Source organism: Theropithecus gelada, chromosome 3 (assembly GCF_003255815.1).
Source record: "Theropithecus gelada isolate Dixy chromosome 3, Tgel_1.0, whole genome shotgun sequence".
NCBI lineage: Eukaryota > Metazoa > Chordata > Mammalia > Primates > Cercopithecidae > Theropithecus > Theropithecus gelada.
In genome coordinates, this window is record NC_037670.1 from 90260599 (window position 1) to 90273897 (window position 13299).

The following is a 13299-nucleotide window of genomic DNA, read 5'->3' on the forward strand; positions in this document are numbered from 1 at the left end:
ATTCTTATCCCTCATCACCTTCTTTATTTCCCCCCAGACACTCGCAGGATCTCTTATTCTTTAAAATGTTCATTTTACTGATTCATTGCTTGTTTTCCTCATCAGGTTTTTCCTCATGGTTTGATGAGGAGTTGGGGGAGAAATAATGGTTCCTTAAGGCCCTGTTCTACTAGACAGTAGGCCAGATCATCAGCACCTTAGTCAGGATAAGATCTATGTAAGTTGATACTCAATTAATAGACTCAGTGATCAAAAGAGTGACCTATTTTTACACCTCAGATTTTTATCCATTCATTTTTAAATTCTGTTGAGTTATATAGTGAATAACTACCATTTTTATTAATTCTAATACGCATATTTCCTTCATCATTTAGTATCCCTGAAATTGATCTTAACAATTGATATCATGTCCCTTTTTTAGTGGCTTTCTTTTAAAACAATGCATAAAACAATGTGCATCTTACACACAGTGTGGATGGCATTTGGGAGTCCACCAAATAAGGTAACTCTATTTCTTTAAGGCAATTGGCTAATATTAATTTGTCCAGTGAAGGAACTTAGAAACACCTTGCCAGGAGTCAGCCACTGTAGTGCTTTTCTGCAAAAAATGGCCACCAACAAACCCTGTGTACCATGCAGCTCTTTCAGCCAAGAAGCGGAGTCTTTCTTCTCTGCATGATTCTAGGTTGATCCTGAGATTTACTTTGGTCAGGTCAGTAGAATGTGGGAGAAGTGACACTGATTCCTGATCCTTGAGAGCATTTCCAGTTCCTTTGGTGAGCCAGCTACCTCAGTGTAAATATGACTGCTGAATGATGAGAGACCACAGAGAGAGAGTGAGAGCAAGAGTGAAGGGTGGGGTGCGGGAGTGGGGGCGGGGGGGGAAGATAAAGAGAGAGAGAGAGAGAAAAGAGAGAGGCCCTTGGAGGAGAAGTGAGCTACCCCCACCATCAGCCAGCACCAATGCCTAAACCCGTGAGTGAGGTCATCTTAGATCTTTGAGCCCCAGGCAACACCATGTGGGGCAGAGGTGAACCATCCCTATTGAACCCTGTCTGAATTCCTGACCCACGGAATCAAGAACAATAAAATGGTTTTTGTTTTCAGCCACTAAATTTTAGGGTAGTTTGTTACACAGCAATAAATAACTAAGACATCAACAGAGTCAGAAGTTAAGTCCTACTAACTGTTCTCTTGGTTTTCTCCAATTTGGAACAAGCTCTCTCCCTCAAATAAAGAAATAAACTTTAATGATGTGAGCCTTAGTAAAAGTGCCAACGTTTCTCCCAGATCAGATTTCCTGGCACTAACAAAACAATCGTGAAATGCTATAAGACGTCACAGTTCAAAACCAGATTCCACTGGGGGATTATCACTTCCTCAAATCACCTTCCTACTTGCAATTATTTCTGTTCAATGTGATGGTGCCTCATTGAGTATCTGGGGCTCCTAAAAGATATTTTCCTGCATAACTTCATGTAAAACCATATAATCACCATGAAAGCATATCTAAAAGTGTCCACTGTTTCTAAATAACTTGATTGCCTAGCCATGGCAATTCAATAAGAGAGCAACCTTTGAATAACAAATGTTGGCTCAAGACCATTGTTAGTAGAATGATCTGGATCTGATAAGCATCAGAACTACTACTGGCACAGGAGTGCCCCCCAAAGCAACACTCTGGAGAAGTACTGAAGACATCTCCCCTGAGAGTTGCCACTTAGAATAGCCAGCCTGCTGACCAAGCAGGATATCCTCAGTGTATGTGGTAGTTTCTCAATCGGAAGTATGAAAATCAGGAACATTGCGAAAGGGAGGGCAAGAGCTCTGAACAATTAATATCCGGTGAAGTGTGAGAGGGACACTTGAGCTCCTTACTTTGCAGTAACAACCTTGGAATGGAAAGCTATTTTGGTAGCCAACTGTGGAAAGTGAACATTAACCAAATAAAACCATGGGGTCATAAAGCTAGGAATGTGCAGGAATTCATGAGTCTGATTTTCCTCAGCATATTTGCTCTTTCAGAAGAAATTTTCCTCTATTGCTCCATGAAATATGAGTGTGTGTTTACATTTTTAAATAAACCACATTATATCATTAGGTCCTATTATTCCTAATCCACAGCTCAATCCATGAATGCAATCCAGTAACTATAAAACTGTAACATTTCTTTAAAAGTAAACACAGTACCTTTTCCTCTGTGTTTGCCCAATCTTTTTTATGGGACACTAAAATTGAGAACGGAATATCTTCTTTCACCTTTGACTGACACATGAGGCCTTCTCTGGAGATAAGCTGGGGTTATAAAACCTTCCATGAGTGAGAGGCCGAATCCATCAGTCATCTCAGAAAACCTCACAGCCAGTTCTACTCCATATGAAATCTGGGCATCAATCTACTGATGGATGCAATGAAGACGCAGATCAACACTATTCTTACTGTGATTCAGTGGAGTGTCATACTCAGCATTGGATGGCTGCATAACATCCAGGAGAGACATAAACGTAAGAAGAAAACTTAGGAATGGAATCATTATCAAGAAAAAACAAACACAAAGGAAAGGTTGAGTGTGTATTGGAAAAGTTCAGCCTGACGGATACTGCCCTAGATTCAGTGATTTGCCAGGAGGCAGAAAGAAATGTATCCTTTCCTATCAAGTGTTAAAAGCACAATACCATTTTGTCATTGTTGCAAAAACACATTGACACTCAGCAAGAAACCCCTTCCTGAAGTTCCTGGGCTTTTCCCTGGACCCTTCAGCAGCCCTGGAGGAAACAATGCCAGATATTATAGGCTATGCTTTACAAATTCTCACTTGAAGCTTGGAAATCACTATTAGTTTTTCTTCAAATAAGTCTAGAAAAAGTAGGACAGGTTTCTTTCAAGCAAAGAAAGTAGGGAAATTCACACCAAATCAAAGACCCCGAGTTGAGTTTTCTGGGGCATGACCCTTCGTCTTTTTTTTTTTTTGATGGAATCTTGCTCTGTCTCCCAGGCTGCAGTGCAGTGGCACGATCTCGGCTCACTGCAACCTCCATCTCCTGGGTTCAAGTGATTCTCCTGCCTCAGCTTCCCCAGTAGCTGGGATTACAGGCCCTGCCACCATGCCTGGTTAATTTTTTGTAATTTTAGTAGAGATCGGGTTTCACCATGTTGGCCAGGCTGGTCTCAAACTTCTGACCTCAGGTGATCCACCTGCCTCGGCCTCCCAAAGTGCTGGGATTACAGGCATGAGCCACCCCACCTGGCCAACCCTCCTGTCTTGACAGGAATAGGTTAAGGTAGCTTTGGGGGTAGGAGTGAGAGGTGTCCTTGTGATTTCTCAATAGTACCCAACATTTCTCCTCATAGTACCTGAGTGTTTTCCCTTCTCTTTGTGACACTCCACTGAAGGACCACCAATGAAGCCTACTACTAAAGATGCAAATATCCCTGGAAAAGGAGATGGAGTGACAGGAACACTGATCTTACACCAGGGCTGAGCACAGAGCACAGAGACGAAGCAGGACCCAGGTAATGTGTATTGCAAGTTTGAAGGTTGAGCTTCTGTAGAACAGTGATCTTGCTGGAACACTCAGGTGAGGAATGAGAGTGGATAGCGAGGCTGAGAACGACAGCTGAGATGGGGGGGTGGGGAGTGTCGTCAGGGGAATCATAGACCTGAGTGAGACAGGACAAGCACAGGGAAAAGCAGCAGGTGCTCAAGGAGAGGACCTTTATAGGACGCAAAATGTGCCCAAGGTTGGTGGAAGGGGAGCTTATGAAGGTGAATGCAGTGAATCTCTACCTGCAGGAGGAGACAAAGCGGTGCTTCTCTGTTCCCAGGGTCTGAGATTAGGCTGGAACCATTGGCGAGAAACTTAGTTTCATGCAGGCTTCTTCAGCCTTTCTGGCATCTGCAGACTAGTTGCACCAAACTTGGTCACCCTATTCACTGTCTTAAGTAGTACGTCATATCCTGCAAACCACTAGATTATAAGCACAATTTGTGGTCTGCTTTCAGGGTGAGACCGTCGATATCTCAGGTAAGATTTTTGAGGGTCAGTCTTATGGCTACAGCCAGAGCTTTGTCAGAGTCAAGCCCTCTGGGTTAGTTTAGGGAGCCACAGTTTGGTACTCAGAGTTGGGCTTGAAACAGTTGAGCAACAAGTCACTTTTCTTTATCTTCCTATGCATTTTCGGCAGTCATCATGATTCACATGACATAGTTCCTCGAAAGACCAAGAAAAAGTCACACAATACTTCCTATTTCCTATGGTGCAGGGATACATATTTTCTTTCTTTTTTTTTTTTTCTTGTTGAAAAAGGCTGTCGCTGTGTCAACCAAGCTGGAATGCAGTGGTGCAATTACAACTCACTTCAGCCTTGACCTCCTGGGCTCAAGAGATCCTCCCACCTCGGCCTCCTGAGTAGCTGGGACTACAGACACATGCCACCACACTTGACTAATTTATTTACTGTAGAGATGAGGCGGGGGAGGGGTCTCACTATGTTGCCCAGGCTGGTCTTGAACTGGGTTCAAGCAGTCTGCTTGTCACGGCCTCCTAAAGTGCTGGGATTACTCGCGTGAGCCACTGTGCTCCAGCCTTCATATTATTTATAACTACAGTACATAGTTAAGAATGTCTGGGACTTCGGAGTTGGAAGCATTAAGAAATATTTCTGTGATTAAATATAGATACTGGGCAATAGTGTCTGTTTCTAATTTATTTTTTAAACTATTACTTTCACTGCAAACAAACTAAAAGATAGTGACTTTTAGGCCTCGTGCAGTGGCTCATGCTCACAATTCCAGCACTTTGGGAGGCTGAGGCAGGCAGATCACTTGAGGCCAGGAGTTCAAGACCAGCCTGGCCAACATGGCAAAACCCTGTCTCTACTCAAAATACAAATATTAGCCACGTGTTGTGGTGCGTGCCTGTAGTCCCAGCTACTCGGATGGCTGACGCACAAGAATCGCTTGAACTCGGGAGGCAGAGGTTGCAGTGAGCCAAGGTCATGGCACTGCACTTTAACCTGGACTACAGAGTAAGTCTCTGTCTCAAAAAAAAAAAAATAGTGACTGTTATAATAAAACCGACTTCTTAAACGTGGAGGTAGAAAGAGTTAAGACTTTGCATGTACGTATATGACACTAATCCGTATCTAAAATTTCATATTATGGATTAAAATTCGGAAATGTGGGTTTCCATTTAATGTTGTAGTTAGAAAGAGAAATCCAATCAGGATATAATAAGATTATAAAACCACTATTAGTCCAACAATTCTCAAAATGTGCCCAGGGGACCACTGGGGGTCCCTAGGTTCTTTTTGTGAGATCGCAAATCCTGCCTTTTCCAACTATATATCTGTCTAAGACTTGACTTTACTGTGTAAGACTGGATTTTCTTTTTATACTTCAGTCAAAACAACATAAGTAACAGAAATAGATATGAGATTTTAGCCATCTTCTCTGAGACCAGACATTAAATAAATTTCTAAAAATATAACACAATGCCAATCTTATCATTACATTTTGTGGGGTTTGGGGGAAATATAGTTACTTTTCATGAAAAACATTATTAATGTTAAAAAATCATTTGTTATAGTTATTTTAAATGAATGAACACATATTACAGCCATTTCTTACTTTTAATTTCTAATATAATAAATATTAATACACATAAATCACACATACAAAAGCTCTTTAAGGTCCTCACGAAGTAAATTTTAAGAGGGTAAAGGGGTCCTGATATTGAGATGTTTCAAAACTCCTGTGTGAATCCTGGTTCATTTTCCTCAAGTTAATTCTTTGGACTTAGTACCCATCCAAATCCCATTTCTTTAGCTTGAGTTTGTTACCAACTCTACCCTCTTCATTTTCCCTCCCAACAGTATGCTTATGTGCAAGGGTAATGTAAAAATATTTAGCACATTATGGCATAGAAACCCACCAGTGCAAACATTTGCACAACCGTAAGCAAAGATTCTGACTGAAAGCAAAAGGTTCAGTCCCCCTGTCTCTGAACTTCTAGGTCTTTCCACTTGTAAATTCCATCTGCCTGTGGATATATGAGAATTCCCTCTCTCATCCAAAAGACTCCGGCTTACAGGTGAATCCTGGGGGGCTGGACATAGTACCTAGCACACTGGAGGGACTCAGCTGGAATCTGTGCATGAGTCCATATTTATCTGTCCTGAGTGCAAACTCTGCCTCACTTAGTAGTGTCCCTCACACCAGTGCGGAGGAACACGACACAGGGTTCCGTTATGGCGATGAGACTGAGAACAGTTACCAGCCACTTTCATCACCAACCTAGATTGCCCCAAGGATATGGAGCTTCAAATGGTCTAATATTGTGCAATATCTTAAACACCTGGATGAGATTTGTTTAGGCTTAAGGAATGGGTGAAATGCCTCAGAGATCTATGTTAACCAAACCAGTTAAACCACCCAGTTAAGACGTAGTTAGGACATTGCTTAGCATTCACCAGAATGAGTTTGACACCAGAAATGCATGGAATGTATTGAGATGCCGTATTTTGGTGAAATGAGATTATGAGAACTGGGAAAACCAGATTCAGGGGATTTCCGAAGGCCTGAGGCAAGTCTATGACCACCCGCTCTGCACACTTTGAACTCTCCCCAAGTGAGCGTGTGATTCCGTGGGCACTCATTCCTTCCTTCTTAATGTTATGGAATGAATTGTGCACCCACCCACCCTGAATTCAGATATTGAGGTCCTAGCCCTCAGTACCCAGAATGTGATCTTATTTGGAGGTAGGGTCTTTACAGAGGTAATCAAGTTAAAGTGAAGGGGGGGGGGTGGGCGCTAACCCAATAGGACTGATTTCCTTATTTTAAAATAGGGAAATTTGGACCCAGAGATACATTCAGAGAGAAGACGATGTGAAGGCACAGGAAGGATGCGCTGTGAACATCAGGACCAATGCCTGCAAGCCTAGGAGAGAGGTCTAGAACAGAGCCTTCCCTCGCAGCCCTCAGATCGAACTAACCCTGCAAGTACCTTGATTTTGGACTTCTGGCTTCCAGAATTTAGCAACAGTAACTTTCTGTTGAAGCCATCCAGTCTTGAAGCCACCCAGTCTGTGGTGCTGGGTTACCGTGGCCCTAGCAAATTTGCCTGTGGCTTTCCAAATCACAGCCCCGTTTTGTCATAGGGGAAGAATTCTAAGAAGTTCTTTATTTGGCCAAGTGAGGGATACAATAATGAGCATTTCCCTCGTCACAGTTCTGACAACTGCCTCAGTCACACACGGCTTAGGAGATTGGCCACTTCCTCTGCCTTCAACTTGCAGGGGGCTTCAATAATAAATGTGTAGAAGCATTTGGTCTTCTCAATGCTGGGAATCCAGGAAGTATGGCCTGGCATACATGGAAGCCAGTCCCCTAATGACCTCATTGACACAGACCTCATCTGGGGATCTCCTTCTCAGGTACTTCCCCCTTGGCTCCTGAGGCCAGAACCCGACCCTGCTGTGTCTCTCTTCCATGCATCTTTTGCCATCTCTCTCTGCTGTCTGGAATCTGCAACAACATGAGGGTGCTCAGGACTTTGATGTTGCTACTGACCTCAGCATGCCCCAGTCCAAACCTACCCTTTTCCTCCTGGGCCCACATCCGCTTCTGCTCCCCACTTCCCCAATGTCTTCGTTCTTTTCATCACATGCTGACCAAAGAGTCATCTTTAGGCACTCTCTGTGTCCCTTCTGCTACATCCACTCTGTTGCCACTACTCCTGAATTCTTCCTTCTGATTTCTTCTCACTCTTCCTTTCCACCGTGGGTCAATCCACTGGGGCCCCATGTCAGGACACCGGATGACACTGTTTGGACACCTGGAAGGATCGGGTAAAGGATACAGAGAAGTCTAAGGAGGGATAGGGTGAGTCCGGGATGAACTGTGGATTAGGCACCAGGTAAAGCTAATTGGGGGGTGAGTGAGGAATGGGGTGAGGGTATCTATTGCATATATTTTACGGTAATAAAAGGAAGTTGAAAGGTCAGTTGCTTGTTTTTGGGAATTAAAAATGAGCAGAAATGTCAAAATGTGAGCAACTTTGCACAGAATGGCAATATCACAGTGTCATAGATCATCGCGGAAGCCTTCTCCTTGTTGCCTGCATTTCCTTCCTCTAATATTGTACACACTACCACCATATTTAAATATGCAATTCTGGTTAAATGCACCATTTCATTTATTCATATAGTCAACAAACATTTGCTGAGCATGCTTCTCCTTATTGAAATTTAGTAGAAAATGAGACTGAGTGAATCCCTGTTATTTTCCTACCATTCCCTCCAACAGCTCCCGCTCCAAATCATTCTTTTAGGCTCACTCTTAGTCTTAGTCACCACGTATGTGCGTGTGTGTGTGTGTGTGTGCGTGTGTGTGTGGTGTGAACATATGGTAAATACATAACTAGGGCCCCAGATGTAGATTTGTAACTCATTTATTACAATTGAAATGAAGATAGTAAAGGGTAGAGATGCCCAATGGTTACTGTGGTGATGAGCACTCTACGAATAGCATTATTCCCCTTTGATGGCATTCTCATTCATAGGATGAAATGGAGAAAACATGAGAACATTTCCAAAAATGTAGGAATTATCCCCTCTGACATGTCATGCATTTGTTTTCATTTTTCAAATTTTAAGCTTGAGAACTTTTAAGCTGGCTTTTTAAAGTTTATGCAAAGAGAACAAACTTAGTTGCTTGGTTTGCTGCTCTTCTAATTCCTTAGATCTGTAATATAAAGCAGCATCCCATTTTTAATTTTGAAAGGCAAAGAGCTATGCCATTGCCCCCATCCTTCTCCCAATTCCCCTTGTTTGATACTCCCCAGCACCAGAGATGCAGGCTGTTCTAATTTCCTCTCATCCAAGTGCAGGGAAACTTTCTCTCAAGTTTTCTCTCTCAACTAATAACCATAAGTTTTTGGAGAAGTCAATCAGTTCAAAATATATGACATTTTAGGCCAGATGTGGTGGCTCATACCTGTAGTCCCAGCACTTTGGGAGGCTGAGGTGGGCAGATCACTTGAGGCCAGGAGTTTGAGAACAGGCTGGCCAAGATGGCGAAACCCTGTCTCTACTAAAAAATACAAAAATTAGCCAGACATGGTGGTGGGTACCTGTAATCCCAGCTGCTCAGGAGACTGAGGCATGAGAGTCGCTTGGACCTGAGGGGGCAGAGGTTGCAGTGAGCTGAGCATACCACTGGACTCAAGTCTGGGTGACAGAGCAATATTCTGTCTCAAAAAAAAAAAAAAAAGACATCAAAAAAGATTAATCATACAGACCTCATAGAATGGTCAGAGATAAGTTATAAACTGCTGGGTATTTTTTGGATTTAAACCAACTAAGGCAAAAGTTTGGTTTATATTGAGCAAGCATAAAGATGAATATAATCTGTGACTGAATGCTCGATTCATCACGCTCCGAGTCTCCTTTCCAAGACACCATCAGCTGCGTAGACTTGGAGAGGGTCCAAGGGAGGAAGTTGGGGGCGAGGAAACCAGTGGAAAATGCCCAGTTTTGTTTTAAAGTCTGCTGAAGGGGTACGACTTGTCTGAACTTCTTTGAAAGGTTTTGGAGAAATACCTTGCACATGACAATTAGAGAAGTTCTGGTTATAGTAGCAGGAACTTACTTAGATTGTCCCTGGATCATGGGTAAGAGGGCACAAGAAAGAGAAGCCTCTGGTTAAGATATTTAGAAAGATGGGGTAGAAAGATGGGCCCCTGGGTAGTTGGCTATTGTCCCATAAATCAGGGCCTCTCACCTTCTGGTCAAGCCCTGCAGCCTGATGGGCAGAGGGGCATGTGTCAGCCGTACTTGACACATGGTTTTAAAGCCAACACTTATTGAATGAGCAGTTAGCAGGTACCAGGCCTAGAACTGTGCACTTGGCAAGCATTATCTGGTTTAGCCCTCTTAGGATCCAGAGACTCATCTTAGCCCCATTTGATAGAGGAGAACACAGAAACCTAGAAAAGTTAAAAATTGTTCCCAAAGTCACAACTTGGTCTCCCCATCTCCCAGAGTTTCTTAGGCACCACCCCCACTCCTTCAATGCTATCACTGATTTTGTTTTTTTTATGTTCCTCCAAGGCTTTCTGTACCGTAGAAGATAAATGCAGAAACTTTCCCGTGTGCCATTGATTCAAAATTCAGCATGCATTTTTAAAGAATTATTAGGGACTAGGTTTGTACTAAACAGAGACGAAGACATACAGCCCCTGCATTGAAATCGCTCATCCTCATTTATTTATTTATTTATTTATTTATTTATTCATCCATCCAGCAAACTTTTCCTGAGCACTTTCTATCCCAGGTACTGTACTAGGTGCTGGGAATAAAAATCCAAATCAGATACTGTGTTTAGCATTAATATTAATTAATGTTAATAGTAATGATAATAACAATACTACTAATAATAGTTAACACTTACTGAGTGTTTACTGTATGCCCTCCACTGTTTTAAGCACTTTGTACTATCAACTCAATCAATCTTCACCACAAGCCTGTGAGCTGGGTACTATTATCACAATCTTGATTTTACAGATGAAGAAACTGAGGCACAGAGAGATTAAGAGATTTGTGATGGGACAGGAGCAGTGGCTCATGCCTGTAATCTCAGTACTTTGGGAGGTCAAGGCGGGTGGATGGCTTGAGCTCTGGAGTTCAAGACCAGCTGGGGAAACGCGGCAAGACCCTGTTTCTATCACAAACAAAAACAAAAACAATTTACTAGGTGTGGTGGCATACCTGTAGTCCCAAGTCCTTGGGGAGCTGAGATGGGAGGATACCTGAGCTGGGGAAGGTCAATCCTGCAGTGAGCTGTGATCAACCACTGCACTTCAGTCTGGGCAACAGAATGAGACTCTGTCTCAAAAAAAGTTTCAAGCCATCCGTTTGAATACTGTATGCACACCAGTGTGGGAAGTAGATGCAACAACAACAAAACATTTGCAAGGCAGTGAAATTGGAGAGAATTGAGGTCAGTCCATAGCCATGAGGGCCAAGGAGAATCAGCGACCAAATATGCCCATCTCCAGGGTTCTGGTAGGGTCTCTTGTCCCCAAAGTGGGCGTGTGGCTCTTGGCAAGCTAGGTTAGGAGAGTTGGCTGAGTGTGATGAGCTGGATATTCAAGCTGGCAGAAATGAATTTCTTATACCTTTTTTCAGCTTCATTTCAGATATATGGGGCTGTTTCTACAACAATAGAACTCATGGACACATGGACAAGATGGCTTTGGTTGTGTTTGAAAAAAGGGTCAGCAGCAAAGGGACCAAGAACATATATTGCTGAAAGACAATCTCTTAAATAAATGGTGCTGGAAAAACTGATATCTACATGCAGAAGAATGAAACTAGACCCCTATCTCTCACCATATACACACATCAAATCAAAGTGGATTAAAGACTTAAAGTGAGGACCTGAAACTATGAAACTACTAGAAGAAAACATTGGGAAAACTCTCCAGGACATTGGTCTGGGCACAGATTTCTTGAATAAGACTCAAATGCACAGGCAACTAAAGCAAGAAATGGACAAATGGATTATAGCAAGCTAAAAAGCTTCTACAAAGCAAGGGAAACAATCAATGAAGTCAAGAGATAACATTCAGAACATAAGAAAATATTTGCAAACTATTCATTTGACAAGGGATTAATAACTAAAATATCTAAGGAGCTCAAACAACTCAATAACAACAAAAAAAATCCAATTTACAAATAGGCAAAAGATCTGAATAGACATATGTCAAAGGAAGACATGCAAATGGCCAACAGGTATGTGGAAAATTCCTTAACATCACTAGTCAAGGAAATGCAAATCAAAACCACAATGAGATATCATCTTACACCAATTAAAATAGCTGTTATCAAAAAGACAGAAAATAACAGATGCTGGTGAAGATGAAGAGAAAGGGAACCCTTGTCCACTGTTGGTGGGAATGGAAATTAGTACAAGCACTATGGAGAACAGTATGGAGATTTCTCAAAAAACTAAAAACAGTTACTATAGGATCCAGGCATCCCATTGCTGGGTATATATCCAAAAGAAGGGAAGTAAGTATATCAAAGAGATATTTGCATTCCCATGTTTATTGCAGCACTATTCACAATAGCCAAGATATGGAATCAACCTACATGTTCATCAATGGATGAAGAGGCAAAGAAAATGGGGCAGATATACATAATGGAATATTATTCAGCCATAAAAAATGAAATCCTGTCATCTGCGGCAATATAAATGGAATTGGAGGACACTGTTAAGTGAAATAAGCCAGGCACAGTTAGACAAATATCACATTATCACTCATACTGTGGGAGCTAAAAATCTTGATCTCATGGAGGTAGAGAGTAGAATGATGGTTATCAGGGGCTGGGAATGGTAGCGGGGAGTGGAGATAAGGAGAGATTAGTTAATGGGTACAAAAATATAGCTGGATGGAAGGAATAAGACCTGGTGTTTGGTGGCACAATAGGATGACTATAGTTAACAATAATTTATTGTATATTTCAAAATAATGAGAAGAGTGGCATTGGAATACTCCTAAGACAAGCAAATGAGAAATGCTTGAGGTGCTGGATACCTCAGCCACCATGATCTGATCATTATACATTGCATGCTTGTATGAAAGTATCACATGCTTGTACAAAGTATCACATGAAATCTGTACAACTATTTTGTATTCATGAAAATAAAAATTAAATTACATTAAAAAAAAAAAAAGATCAGCGGGATGCTAGTGGCCTCCACCAGCAGGAATCCTGGGATGGTGTTTCCCTTATTAAGATTCCACAGGGACAGGCACACCCGGAGTGAAAGCCACATCTGTGCCTTACTCAGGGTCCAGGTGTCAGTCAGATGAAACAGCAAGGTGTTTGTGTAGTATTCATTCATTCATCAGTAAATATTTATCAAGTGCCTACTGTGTGCCTAGAAACTGTTCTAGTCCTTTGGGATACATAGTGAACAAAATGGAAAAAAAATCCTTTCTCTCATGGAGTTTACATTCTTGTGGATGAGACAGGCAATAAATAATAACTATTATCAATAAGTAAATTGCCAAGTACATTAGAAGGTGATAACCTTCTATATAGAGTTATGAGTTCATATAGAAGGCAAGAAATTGAGAGTACAAGCTTGGGGATCTAGAGCTTGCTCACTCTAGGGTCTGGTTCCTGGAGGTGACCAGGCAGGGCTCACCAGGCAGGTGATATTTGACCAAAGTCCTGAGGAGGTGGGAATAGCCGGCGCCAAGGTCCTAAGGTGAAGGGAGGTGCCTG

General features: G+C 42.1%; 1 long non-coding RNA gene across 1 annotated transcript in view; it reads left to right on the forward strand.

Annotated features, from left to right (window-relative positions):
* Nucleotides 1–8006, forward strand: part of LOC112621175 — a 93590-nt gene extending 85584 nt beyond the window's left edge. The window contains exon 2 of the long non-coding RNA XR_003118677.1: nucleotides 6850–8006. This is a non-coding gene — a long non-coding RNA (uncharacterized LOC112621175). The remainder of the gene's footprint in view (nucleotides 1–6849) is intronic.
* Nucleotides 8007–13299: the final 5293 nt, after the last annotated feature.